Consider the following 14,276-nt stretch of genomic DNA (forward strand, 5'->3'; position numbering starts at 1 on the left):
AAAAACATTGAAAAAACGTTGAAACAGACAAAATATGAACAACTGGTACCTGTAGGTAGTGTGATTATCTATGTGTTTTTTTTTCTATTTTTGTATATTATTCCATATTCTCCAAACTTTTCTCCATGAGCCACGTATGCTGCTAGTACAGTACAAATAAAGTTCATTTAAAAATGCTGGAAAAGACATTAATAAAAACAATGAAGAGAATCTTCAGAGTACTCAGGTAAACCCAAACCATGCTGGAATCTATTCAGTGCTAATTTGGTAATATAAATACATATTACATTAAAAGAAATGAAAACAAGCCACTTGGGATGGACCTTGGTACCTTGGGGACCAAACATAACTTACTGAAAACTTTCCAAGCAAGTTGTCTTTTCCTGTGTTTTTATAAGAGTTTAAGTATTTCCTGGAGTTTTTTGCTTGCTTGTTTGTTATGTTTCATTTTCTTTTTAATTTTAGATAAAAGGAGTTGAAAGTTGAGTGAGTGTCACTGAGGTGGTAGGGGGAGTCTTGCACTGCTTTTACCTCAGATGAAGCCTTCTGAACACATAATTCCCCTCTGTATTACTCCGTACTTGTAAATTAGACACTTCTCTCAGCTAAACTCATCTTGATCAAATCATAATCAAGTCAATTATTTTAACAATATAATTTTTTCACTTAAAAAATCAATACACTGGGGAAAACATAAAGATAATTAATTTAAACTTTTTACATGTTTTTATTTTTCATCTCCAAATAAGTGTAAAGACTTGAAGTGGAAAAGTCAATCATTTTCTTTGAACATTATTTCCCCACGCTTTCTTACATTCTTTTCAAAAATCTGCCCATACCCCATCTCAGAATATTCCCACAAGACCCACTAACAGGGCAACAATGGGGGGTCCCTGGGTGGCTCAGCCGTTTAGCGCCTGCCTTTGGCCAGGGGCATGATCCTGGGGTTCCTGCATGGAGCCTGCTTCTCCCTCTGCCTGTGTCTCTGCCTCTCTCTCTATGTGTCTCTCATGAATAAATAAATAAAACCTTAAAAAAAATCACAATCTTTGAATTAAAAGAAAATAATAAAAAAAATAAAGGGGCAACAATGCATGTGACCCAAACCCAAGCCATAGTTGATTGGACCATGAGGACGTCTAACCTAAGCAAGGTCTCCTTGAAGACTCTTTTCTGGGAATTTGCAGTTAAAACACAGGAGATTTTCTGAGGTTCCTCTACCTGTTAAGTTACCAGACTGGTGGTCAAAACTACCAGTTCAAGATTTTGTTTGTTAATGAACCAACCAACAGAGCTGTCTATGGGGGAAACCAAGATGATGAAGTAGAAACACAAAGCAACATAAACAACGCAACTGGCACAAAGAAAAGGAGGTTGATTAAGGAGCTATGGTTTCTGAGGGTTTTCTAGGTCTTTGTTCCAGCACTCACTCGGGCTTAGCTACACATCCTGTCCATGCTTCCATAAGATATACCCGATGTCTTATTAAAATCCTCTCTCTCTGACACCTACCTCTGGGAAATGAACAAAGGGTAGTGGTAAAGGAGGTGGGCCGGGGCTTGGGGTGACTGGGTGATGGGCACTGAGTGGGGCACTTGGCGGGATGAGCACTGGGTGTTATGCTATATGTTGGCAAATTGAACTCCAATAAAAAAATCCTCTCTCTCTTTATTTTTAAAAAATGAAAAACAAAAACGCACCCTCTTTATTTAAACTTTAGATGTTATTCTCTTGCTTGCAAACAAAGCATATGTACTTCTCCTTTCTAAATTCCACTGAAAGGTGGGTAAGGGGGCAACCCTCTTGGGTCCCCTCCCTCTTCAGGAGCTTTGTACTATTGTTCAATAAACTTTACTATCACTCAATAAACTTTGCTGCCCACAAAAACAAAACAAACAACATCAAAAACAAAAGGTGGATACGAACTTTTTTATCACCTTTAATAGATCAGGAGCTGTCAAATAATGGAACATTATATGACTGGTTACTAAAGCTCTGTAACTAGAACTTGGATCTGCTGATTTCAGTTCCTTTACTGCTAACTCTTCTCTATTCAGAGGTAAATATAGCCAGGGCTGCCCTAACAGCCTTTGAACATAGAAGACGTCTATCTAACATGATGTGGCTGGGTAATTGCTACCTTTGGGTTCTGCTGTGGTGGCATCATATGCAAGGAGACCATAAGTGAACAGTTTAGGTGAAAACATCAGGACCATTTACTGGTCATTCTTCCATCACCTTTATACAAAAAAACTAAGGAAACTGAGTTTTGACATTAACTGTTAATCAAAGTGTAGTGCAGCTTCTCTCTTAACTACAGCTCTAGTTTCAGTGTTGAATGGTACTTTTCATCAAGAGAAAAGCCAAAGAAAATGCTTTCTAATTGTAGTGTTACAAATATCCTGTAAGTTCTATTAAGCATCTTCGATTCTATCCAATAAGGAAAAAAACAGCTGAAGTCAGCTAGAACCTATTCTGTGTTCTTCAATTTCTAAGAGTTTTATATAATTAAAGAAATATAGTTAATTTACTAATAACTATTGTAATAGCTACTATTTATTAAGTGCCTATATTGTGCCAAGCACTAGTCTAGATGCCTTGCAAACATTATTCATTCTTTTATTCATTCAACTAATATTTATCTTATTGAGTATAGTATCTGACACTCGCTGCTCACATGTAATATTCACTGAGATTATAGCAATGAGCAAAACTGTCCCTGCTCAAAAAATTTCTCTGAATTAATCATCACAATCACCTCACTGTTGTTACCATTTTGTTAAGAGGAAAATACCTGGAAAGGTTACATAATTTACCCAAGGTCACACAACTGGTGAGGAATAGCTTAGGTTTCTTAAAATCTCAGGCTCTTTCCATTTGATTACACTACTTTTCATTAAATCATTGACTATGGAAAGCGAGACATATTTATAGCCAGGATAACACTGCTGAGAAGCTGATAATCACTGATAATCCATGCCAGGACCTTCTCACATATATTAGTTCCTTGATGCATTTCCTATGAATGTAGATTACTTCCCAAAAAGTAATGCTACCATTGAAACCAATATTTCCTAAAAGACTTAAGCAATCTTTAAAATTTATCATTGGATTATCACTGCATTGGAATCCAAAATACTCCACAGTCAATACAAACAATTTTCTGGATGTTTAATATGAGATTAATGCAAATAATTTTATTAGATTAAATCAGGCTGATTTGGTTTTTAATTTAATTCATTTATATATATTGAGTGCCTGTTATATGCCAGACAAGCTTTAGGTGCTGGTATATAACAATGAAAAAAAAAAAACACTACTCTGATGGCATTCACATATAAGATATATTTTGTCTAATGGTAGCAAGTGCAATAAAAATGATAATATAAAGCTTAGAAGAAAGCTGAGGTGTAAAGGGCAAGAACTCATAACTTTAAATAAGCAGGTCTGGAAGACTTAATTTAAAAGGTGAAATATGAGAAGATTCCTAAAAGAATTGAGATAGTAAGCCACAGGAAGATACCAGCAAAGAACACATCAAGTTCAATGTCCCTGAGGCAGGCATGTCAAACCCATTAGGGGTGTCAGGATTAAAGAAGTGGCAGGCACCAGATTATGTAGGGCTCCTTGAGGCCATCATGAGGAGTTTGCCTTTTACTCTGAGTGACAAGGGAAGCCATTGGGGAATTTTGAACAAAGAAATAATATTATGTCTTAATTTCTTGGCAGTATCCCTGGCTGTTATACAGAGAATGGATCATAGGAAAAGATAGGGTGGAAACAGGGAGACAACTTGGAGGATGTAATAACCAAGGTAAGAGAAGATGGTGGCTTCCATCAGGAGTAGAAGTGGCCAGATCCCTGCTTATATTTTTATTGTAAAGCCAGTAAGATGCCATCATATTGGATGTGGAGTTTGAGAGAAAAAAAGAAGCCAAGGATGACACCAAGTTCTTCGGCCCACACGATGGGCAAGATGGAATTACCATTTACTGTGGGAGGAGCTGAGGTAAGGAGTTTAGTTTGGGACGCGTTAAGTTCACTTTGGGGCATGAAGAAAGTATTCCAAGGACGTGAGCAAGTGCATCAAATACTCCTGAGAGGGTGAGTGATATAAAGACCAGGAACTGACTGAATTCAACAATATGGAGGTCCTCAGTCTTCACTGACCTTGTCAGAACTGTTTTGGTGGAATGAAAGGAAGGGAGGGGTAGGGGAGGCCGATTAGTGTGGGCACACCAGGCATTGAGGCAGGATTGGAGGCCACGAATAAAGTCAACTCAACTGAGAAATGTGTTTATAAGCAGAGACAATGAGCAAAACCTGAAGGAAAAGTGAGGTTGGAGGAAGGCATTTCTTGTTAACAGGTTATGACTGAAGAAATAACATGTGTCTGTGTCAATGGAAATGACTCATTAGAAAGCAAAGTATAGATGTTCTTGCATAAGGTGAGAGGATGAGAGTGAAGAAGTGGGTCTTAGAAGAGTGAACAGAGCATCCACATCAGTATGCATGCTAACATGATTGCAGCCACTCAATGTATTACATGATTTTTATAATTATTCCTATAATATTCTTATTGCAATTAAAAATTTTCAATTTGCCAAAGAAAAACTGTGCCTATTTTCTCACACAATATAAATTTAATTTGTCAAGGAAGATATTCTTGCTCAATTTTTATCACCACTTTTCTAACTATTCAATAATAAATAATTTGCATGTTTACACTAATGTTTGATGAAGTAGTGATGTATACAAGAATGCTGAGAGGCTCGCTGTAAATGAAAAAGGACATAGTATCCTCCTAGAATCTACCCCCATGCTTCTCTGCTTGCTCCATGGCACATAGGTAATGAACGAGCTTTTAGGAAATCCTTGGATCTTATCTTCGGCCTCATCCACCTCCTACCCCACTGATGTGTCCTCCTCTATCTTCAGTTAATTCTTGTCCTGTTTCTATTCTGCAGAGGTGGAAGTCCATTCTTAGTTGTCTCTATCTCCTCTTTTTCAACCTACCTCATTGGAAACTTTATACGGTGACAGATGTCAACTGCCACGTCCACAGTGTTGCCTCTCAATTGCACTTCTTGCCTTTCTTAATACTCACTTGATGACAAAACATCTTTATCGAAAAGTTCTGGAATCACCTCAATGAAGCATATCTAAAAGTAAGCCAATAATCTCTTGGTTTTGCCATTTGTGGCTATTCTGCTGGCCACTAGAGCTTGCAATCTCTGGGGTCAGGGTGAATTTCTCTTTTTATTACCTCCTCAAATGCAAATGGACAACAGAATGCTCTGATTTTTGTTGTTGTTGTTTTAATGCAATTGCTTTTCCTCTCTTATTTTGCCCTCCAGTACTGTGGCCACTTCTCAGGGCACCACTTCTTACCTCCCACCTACAGTGATGTGATCACAACTTCTAAATGGGGTTCTGCCCTCAGTTTCTCCTGGAGCCAAGCTATTCTGCACACTAAAAGCCTGGATAATATCATGAAAATGTAGATTTCATCATTTGATTGCTAAAGTAAAAAGCTTTAAAATAAAAAGCAAACTTTCAGCAGTATGTTCAAATCCCTCCATCTTGTGGGATTTTATTAATTCAGCCTTACTGGTGCCATCATATTTATCTTTCTCCATTCTATCCTATGCACAGTCTACTCACAACAGGCCAGTCTCTTTACTTTTCTTAGTACACATCCGGTGTTCTTTCCTTGAGTATCTCCCTGCCCAGGAGCTATCCATGTCCAGCACCTTCTTTGTGGTCCAGGTTCAAACACATGCTCCATGAATTTGTGTTTCAATTTCCTTTCTCACGCTCTGACTCCCCTGAGTTTGGCAGCAGCTTCAACTTTGAGAATCAGGCCTTGAGTAAGCAAAAAAATTTGGGGCTCCAGGATTTTGTCAGTGACAGAAGTTACAATACAAGCAAAGCTATGGGAAAGACCCAACGTCCCAATTCCACATTCAAATTCTGTCTAGATTTCAGACCAAAACCATTTCAGAATTATTTTAAAAGATTTAGGATACATTAATTATGGCCAATAAGAATTCCTGAGTTTCATATTTCACACCTTACTGAAAACAATCTCATTATAATTACAAAGGTCATAGATTATTTTTGTTTTGAAGTTTTTTAACACAATCCCCCAAATCAAAGATAAATAAATACTTATTTTGAAAGCACAAGAATTTTATTGGGGGCTCTGTAAATACACATAATAATCTTAATTTTTTAAATTGGAAAACAAGTCACAGTTTTAGAAAGCAAAGGCTGAAGGATCCTATTTTGCAGGTTTTAAAGTTATTTTTTTTAATTAATCATTAATCTATCCTCTCAGCACTTTATCCTCAAGCTATGAATTTGACACTAAAGTGACATTTACTGTGTTATATTTTGACAGTAACAATAATGCACCAATTATTCTCTGTAAAACAGAAAATCTTGCTCTAACATTTATAGTCTTAAAAGTATTATCATTTATTCTCATCATATAGAAGAAGTTGAATAAATTGTCCATATCACACAGATAGAAGTTCTGGAATTCAGATCAAGTCTGTGTGATTTCAGAAGCCAGCTGGAAACCATTAACTCACATCACTACCCATAACATAGTACTCCTTACTCATTCCACCAATCCAAAATATAATTTTGAGACACTTTTCTACCCGACCTAGGAAAAATTTATCCACAAAAGAACTACATTTAAAAATCTATTTTTTTCCTTATAGTAAATATTGCTCTATATAAACATATGGATTATGTAGGATACACTATAGACTCCCCAAAAGTTAATAATTATAATATCTGTACATGTTCATTAATTGAGGCCCTGAGTTATAAATTGGTATGGTTTAATTCGATAGAAGGAAATTCTTAGTAAAAACATATTTTGAATTTCAAAAAAGTAGATGGATGCAGTGGCTCAGTGGTTGAGTGTCTGCCTTCAGCCCACGGCGTGATCCTGGGATCCAAGATGGGGTCCCACATCGGGGTCCCTGCATGGGGCCTGCTTCTCCCTCTGCCTGTGTCTTTGCCTCTACCTGTGTCTCTCACAAATAAATAATTAAATCTTTAAAAAAATTAGATGGATCTAAAATAGTAATGGGACAAGATGAGGGGACAGAAGGACAGATGTGAAGAACATTAAGTAGAAACGAAAGGACTTGATGCAAACCACAGAACAGGGGTTTTACTGGCCAAAGAAATGTCAGATTTGGTTGAGAGAGCATGAGCAGCTAGCTACGTGACCATAGAGACACATCTAGTGGAGTACCTGGGTGGCTCAGTGATTCAACATCTGCCTTTGGCTCACTCAGGTCTTGATCCGGGGTCCTGGGATCGAGTCTTGCATCAGGATCCCTGCATGGAGCCTGCTTCTCCCTCTGCCTGTGTCTCTGCCTCTTTCTATGTCTCTCATAAATAAATAAATACAAAATCTTCAAAAACAAAAAAAAGAGGTACATCTAGTGCCACCATGAGTCTTATAGTTACTCAAGTGAGACCTTTGTAAGGTGGTTTTTGAGAAACAAACTGACCGTACATTTTCAATCAAATCTTATTTACATGAAGCAATGTGGTCTAGAACCTTGCTACTCAAAGTGTGGTCTAGCAGGAAGCAGCAATAACAGAATCCCCTGGTAGAGTGTTAGGAGTACAGAATCTCTGGCCACACCATTGACCCACTAAATCGGAATCTCCAGATGATTCTTAAGAAGCACTATTCCTGTGGTCTAACACTGATTTGCTTTGGTTATTTCCTTAGCATGTAACTCTAGGCAAATCCTCTCATTTCTAAACCTAAATTGTGATCCCTTTCACGAGGATGGCGCTGAAGGCGAAGAAGGAAGCCCCTGCCCCTCCCAAAGCCGAAGCCAAAGCAAAGGCTTTGAGAGCTAAGAAAGCGGTGCTGAAAGGCGTGCACAGTCACAAAAAAAAAAAAAAAAAAAAAAAAAAGAAGATCCGCAGGTCACCTACATTCCGAGACCCTGCGTCTCCGAAGGCAGCCCAAGTATCCTCGAAAGAGCACCCCCAGGAGAAACAAGCTTGATCACTTGCCATCATCAAGTCCCCCCTAACTACTGAGTCAGCCATGAAGAATATAGAAGACAACAACACACTTGTGTTCATTGTGGATGTCAAGGCCAATAAGCACCAGATCAAACAGGCTGTGAAGAAGCTCTATGACATTGATGTGGCCAAGGTCAACACCTTGATCAGGCCTGATGGAGAGAAGAAAGCGTACGTTCGACTGGCTCCTGACTATAATGCTTTGGGTGTTGCCAACAAAATTGGGATCATCAAAACTGAGTCCAGCCGGCTATAAATCTAAATATAAATTTTTTCACCATAAAAAAATAAAATAAAATAAAGTGGGAAGCATCCCCCCTACTAATTCTGTGGACTGATAGAAGGATCAAAAGCAATGAACTGCATGAAAGCACTTTGAAATCTGTAAAGCACCACTAGAAGTCTCCCTCCCAACAAATGAGTAACAGTGTCCAAGGCAAGTCCAGGGCTCCTGGGCTGCTGCCTGGCTACCTTGGCCGCTTTCCTCACAGCTGCCTCTGCCATTTCTGTGTACAAAGCCTCGGGGAAATGTTTCATTTGGTAAAACAAATGCTCCGTTTTATAAAAATGTCATGGACCTGATTTACCTCTGGAGATTGATGAGGTGGTGCCTGACCCAGCCTCTCCAAATCGGGCCAAGGGATTTGCCATTGCACCTGAGCACCTGCCCCCACTTTGTGACATTCCTGGTTACTCCCTGCATACTCTTCCTGTCCCTCTGGGTGGTAGACTTTGGGGAGGCTGAAGGAACCAGGCAAGGCAAGAGCTGGTATCTCCTGAGTATGGGCATGTCAGGTCAAAGGTTGACAGGCTCTCCATGCTCTCCAAAAATGCATGCAAGCGGTTACCTAGTAGATCTTTCAGTCCCATTGAAAACTGTCACCTTGGAACTTTCTAGCCTGACAAGCCTCCTTTAAATACAGTTTTTAAGTGACTAAAAGTTAAGATATTTGTTAAAAACTGTGTTTCACAGGTCCTGCCCTGGGAATGAAAAGGGGTTCAGAGGGCCACTTGTCGGTTAAGCAACCAACACTTGATTTCAGCTCAGGTCGTGATCCCAGGGTCCTGGGATCGAGCCCGGAGTCAGCCTCCATGCTCATCATAGAATCTGCTTGAGATTTTCTCTCTCCTTCTTCCTCTGCCCCTCTCACTTTACTCTGTGTGTGTGTGTGTGTATGTGTGTGTCTCAAATAAATAAATAAATAAATAAATAAATTTTTCAAAAAAGGGGGTTCTAAACTCAAGTAAGTTTGGGGTGCTGCACCCCACCCTTCCTCCTGAAGGATCACAAAAAGAATCATATTTAACTTTGCCTAACCATGCATTTTCCAAACTTATTTGACTGTAAAATACTTGCAGTATTACCTACTAATATACAGCACTTTAAACAGTAGCTACATTAAGAATATACTTTGAATATTGCTGTAATTTTTTTGGTTATAATATTTAATGTAGTATCAATAAGCACAGTCAACCATAGCCTTGTGCACTTTTATGGAAGTAAGCTATTCTAGAACAGAAGCTTCTCAACTACAGAAACTGTGTTTTTTTACTTTCTGGCATTTAGCATAGTACACAGCATTTAGCCAATTCTCAGTGAATGTTTCTTAAATTTCACAAAATCAAATAGAACCCATTTTTTTTTTTTTGCATGAGAAAATACACCCTCACTCTTCACCAAAATGTACATAAGAATACTGTCAACTTAGTCTTCTCCAACTGCGTTTCTCAACATTTGGAAAATATCATGTTTCAATATTTCTAAAGAACCAGAAAATACTTCTTTAAAAAGGCAGGAGCCAATGTTATACTCTATAAAATAGTGTGGAAGGTGAGCTATGAACAGGGCAGCCTCCAGGGACTTGGAATCACCACTAAAAGTTTATAGTCCTTAGTTATCAAACTGCTGGTAAAGCAGAAAATACATCCAGGGGGCCTCAATTGTTCTAAATCACAGCTGTTTTTCAGCATCACATCCCAGGCCTCTCTCTACTGTGTCCTGAGAGAGGTATTTTCAATCTGCAAAGCTACCAGAAAAAAGAGGAATGAGGGGGTTGGTGAGTGGAGAGGAGAAACGTGCATTCTAAACTAAAAACAGAAACATGGATGCTGATGCTAACAAAGTTTCTTCAAGGAGAGAGCCCTAGGTATGCACGCATAACTTTGAAGTGACCCACAAACATCTCCCTTTAAGAACATTCTCTATCTCGCCCAGATTGTATTTCCCATAACGCAAATAAAAGCCCTTCGGGCTCTGCTCAAGTGAATGATTTGCCACAGTCACAAAACCAAGTAGCTAAATATTCCTAGCAAGCTCAATGTATTTATTGAATCCTGCTTTTAGAGCTTTTTTCAAACCTTGGCCTTGAGAGGATGAGAGAAATACAACTTGGAAGCAAAAGTTCAGTTTTCTTGGGATCAGGAGGGGATTTGACATAAATTGTTCTAGTAACAAAATGCCCTTTGTTACAGGCCCAAGGAGAAGAAGAAATTGCTGTGAGCAAAAGCATTTTCTAAAGACTACCCCAAAGACCCTACTGGCTTCTCCTGACATCTCAGGGACTGCCACTCTATAACCTTCTCTCGTTTCCTTAACCTTCTAGGACATTGCTTTCAAATGCTTCTCTGATGCTACTAATAATCGAACAATATTAACTTAAGTCTCAAACACCATATTTGGTATCTCTTTATTATCTTTACAGATTATATCTTTATTGTCTTTTATAGATTATATTTATATATATTATCTTTATATATTGCATTATATCTTTATATATTACATCATCAAACAATGGTGTTTTGAACTGAGTTTACAGATATACCTATTCTCAATATAATATTCATGGAAGACCAATTACCAAATGGTAAAGAAGAAAAGTCCAAAGGAAACTATTAAATATGCACTAAAAAAATGGAAGACCTGGAAAAGCTACTTCATCTCTTTAAACTTCAGTGTTTTGAGCTATAAAATGAAGACTAATAGAACCTACCATATAGATTATCATAAGGATTAAAGAGGATGTATTTGAAATACTTGACCTCAGGGTGCCTGGAAGCTCATTTGGTTGAGCATCTGACTCTTGGTTTCAGCTCAACGTCTTGATCTCAGAATCATGGGGTCAAGCCCACATCTGGCTCTGAGATTCTCTGTCCCTTTCTCTGCTCACACACTCTCTTTCTCTAAATAAATAGATAAAATCATTTTTTTTAATGTTCTTGATTAAGCAGTAAAAAATATTTTAAAAATAAAATAAGTAGAATATTTAGCCTCATGAATGTTAGCTATTAATGTTTATTGTTTTTATTATCATTATTATTACAACTTTTACAATTAAAATTATTTTTAGTGGATCCCTGAAGACTGTTACTCAGTAGAGATGTACCTGTGTTATATATGGAGAAGTGAAGATATACAGCTAATGTCACAGCCTAAGCTAGAATGAGGGACAAAGTTTTCTGAGTTCTGGGCCTACTCTGAGTTCCATTCTGATCTCTTTTTCAAATTTAGCCAACACGTCAGAACCTCTGAAAGAAGAATATAAAGGAATCTACCAACAAGTCAGTCACACCAGTTTCCTGGTGACCAAAATTATGTGAGTCACTATTCATAAGAGAATTGGATTCATCCAAAACACTCAGCTTGAGTTTGAACATGTACCTAAAAATTTATATAAAATACAAAATTATTAAATATATTATAAATTTATATTAAATATATATTACTATGACTCTAAGCAGGAACAAGATTTTTTTTAATTTTTTGAAGGTAGAAGGGAAAGATGTATATATTTCCCCCATACATGATCTTTGCTTTATTCTGCATTGTGTTAGGAAATTCAAATAAAAACAACAATATTCTTTTTTTTAAGATTTTTATTTGTTCATGAAAGACACAGAAAAATTGGCAGAGACATAGGCAGAGGGAGAAGCAGGCTCCATGTAAGGAGTACGATGCTGGAGTCGATTCCTGATCCCGAGATCATGCTCTGAGCTGAAGGCAGATATTCAACTGCTGAGCCACCCAGGTGTCCCAACAATATTCTTCTAATAAGAGTTTCTTATTTTGTTTTGTTCATGTTCAGTATCTATAGACCCTGAAATATGGGAAACTTTTGCACAATTATTTTGGTAAAATAAACACAAAGAACTTTCTGAGCTGCTTTATCTTCATATTTTATATTCACTGGGATTTTCCCTAGGATTGGAGACCAAATAGCAAATCTTCCACTTGGTACATAAATCTGGCTCATAATAAGTTCTCAACACGTATACTTGTTAAAATAAAGAATAAACAATTTATTGTGAAAGTACCTGTAAGAGGACCTGTATATGATAGGTCCTTAATAATAAATGATTGTTGAATCGGAGTGTTACCACATCTGTACCAAATGATAGCACAGGATTGTAATTAAAGACTTATAAAACACTTGACCACACTCAAGCAGAGACCTTCCCAGATTTTTACTTCTACGCTGTGATAGGAAGGACCATACATACTCTAGGTGGCCCTTGAAGAGCAAAACAGATATAGCACATTTAACAGTATTTCTTTCTTTTTTTTTTTTTTTAGATTCTATTTATTTATTCATGAGAGACACAAAGAAAGAGACAGAGACACAGGCAGAGGGAGAAGCAGGCTTCATGCAAGGAGCCTGATATGGGACTCGATTCAGGACCCCGGGATCACACCCTGAGCCGAAGGTAGATGTTCAACCACTAGGCCACCCAGGCATCCCTGCATTTAACAGTATTTCTTTAGGGCAGGATGGCGATTAAAGACCTTCCCAAAAACTCCACTTAGAAATACTGCCTGACCATCCTTATAATAACATTGCATTTATTAGGCTTTGAGGTTATGGTGTAAAGAATAATATTTCCTACCCTATATTACAAATGATATAATATCTTTGGTTTAGAGACAAAAGTTATCTTGGGTATAGTTAGAGCAAATGTGTGTATATGCAAATGCGAATGTATAATGATTGATAGATATCATGTCCAACACATGTATTAGACATCCTTACACATCTTTTGAAAGTATTAATGTTGGAATGAGCAGAAAATTGACTAAGGGCTGAATACTAGTGTGAAAATTGAGTAGCGCTGGATGGAACCAGAGGGCAGGGGTTCTGAAAGACTAGAGAAGAAAGGGTGGATGCAGAACACAAGCACACAATGGAATTTTCTAAAAACAAAATAACTAGTAAAAATATAATCAAACCCAGAAAAGAGAATGGTAAAGTCAGAAGGATATCTGACGAACTAGCCAGGGTATTAGAAGGCTTCAGGTATCATCCTAAACTTGAGAATTAAGGTTGCTCACTACAAGCTCCGCCTGTCTGAATTTGATAAGATTACTTGGTTGAAAGTATCCTAAATTAACTGTCATGGTGGATTTTGATTATAGAAAAACTCTTGACAATGTCTTCCAGGATAAATTTGGAATAAAAATCACAGACGGTGTTGTATCTATTTCCAAGACCTATCATATTGTCTGGCATATAGTAGGCACTTAATACATGGAAAGAATGAGGAATGTCACCCGGAGAATAGCACATTAAATGCATTAATAGCTGACTGAAATATATCTATCAATCAATGCCTTACTGTAGTGTCTGTTGAGAGTGTCTGAGGGCAGAAACCATGTAACATTCGTTGTCTTTGCATCCCAAGACTGAACAGGGGATACACAATAAATATTTTCAGATCAACCCAACCTGGAGGCATATGTCCAGGGGCTTACCACCTTTTTAGCTATGATATGAATGAATACCTTAGAGGTTTAAGCTCGTCAAATGTGTGGATGATACAAAGCTTGAAGGATAATTATCATCACAGGAGGTGCTGTAAATACCTAATTCATCAACCGAGAGCCACCATGCGTCTTAAATTCAGCAGTTCATGGAAACTATCAGAGCAGTATTAACTGAGCAGAGTCAGAACCATCAGAAACAAGTAGATACGAAGTTCATTTGAGTGGAAACCATGTTGCCTGCTCTCAAGCAAGATTACTTGAGTTTTCCCCTCTGGATGCTATTTAAGCAGGTAATGAAAATTTGAAATAGAGTAAATGTGTAATGTATCTAAGCATGTCTGATTTAAAATTGTAGGCCAATTTGAAAAATACTGAAAAAAAGTTTTGACAACTTAATCTAAAGGCACATAAAGAAGCAGATTCATGACTGTGTCCAAAAAAATAACATTTG

This window comes from Vulpes vulpes, chromosome 1, assembly GCF_048418805.1.
Source record: "Vulpes vulpes isolate BD-2025 chromosome 1, VulVul3, whole genome shotgun sequence".
Lineage (NCBI taxonomy): Eukaryota > Metazoa > Chordata > Mammalia > Carnivora > Canidae > Vulpes > Vulpes vulpes.